General features: G+C 42.9%; 1 pseudogene; it reads right to left on the bottom strand.

The window, feature by feature from the left end:
- LOC111722773 overlaps positions 1-260 on the bottom strand; it is a 2,887-nt pseudogene extending 2,627 nt beyond the window's left edge.
- Positions 261-659: the final 399 nt, after the last annotated feature.

Raw genomic sequence — 659 nt, 5'->3', positions numbered from 1 at the left:
ACGAAAGAGTAGCAAGAAAAGAGAATTATTCTCTCTTGGGCCTAGGCTGAGGACTCCTCACCTTCCTGATGTATCTTTTTTGCCCAGTCTGTGCTGAGGAAGGATCTCTCCCAAGGCAGGGGAGTAACACAAGGAAAAGCCCCAGTCCACACACAAAGCCCAGGGTGATGTCAGTCATCCAGGAAGTGGAGCAGGGGTTCAGCCATGTGGCACTAATGCTTTTCAGAGAAAAGAAATCATTCTCCATCTTCTGAATCACACTGTTGCCCTAAGACAACTAAGCCCTAGACATTTTCTTTGGGCCTATCAAGGAGGCCTCAGGCCTACATTGCAGAGCTGCATCACAGACCTGTGGCCTCCTCATCACAAAGGGATTCTGGGGGTGGGGGTGGGGCAGAGAGAAGAGGGGGGAGGGGGCCTGACTTAAAGTGAACTACAGACAGAATGCAATCCCTATCAAAATTCTAATGACATTTTTCACAGAAATAAAAAAAAAATCCTAAACTTTCTGTAGAACCACAAAAGATCCCAAATAGTTCAAAACAACCTTGAGCAGAAAGAAGAAAATTGAAAGTATCTCATTACCCTAAACTACATTACAAAGGTAAATTTATTTTAATTAATGTAGTATGGTACTTATATAAAAACAAACATGTAGA

This window comes from Otolemur garnettii, unplaced genomic scaffold (genome assembly GCF_000181295.1).
Source record: "Otolemur garnettii isolate 467f Iridium unplaced genomic scaffold, OtoGar3 scaffold00358, whole genome shotgun sequence".
Lineage (NCBI taxonomy): Eukaryota > Metazoa > Chordata > Mammalia > Primates > Galagidae > Otolemur > Otolemur garnettii.
This window is presented reverse-complemented; position numbering and strand designations above follow the sequence as displayed.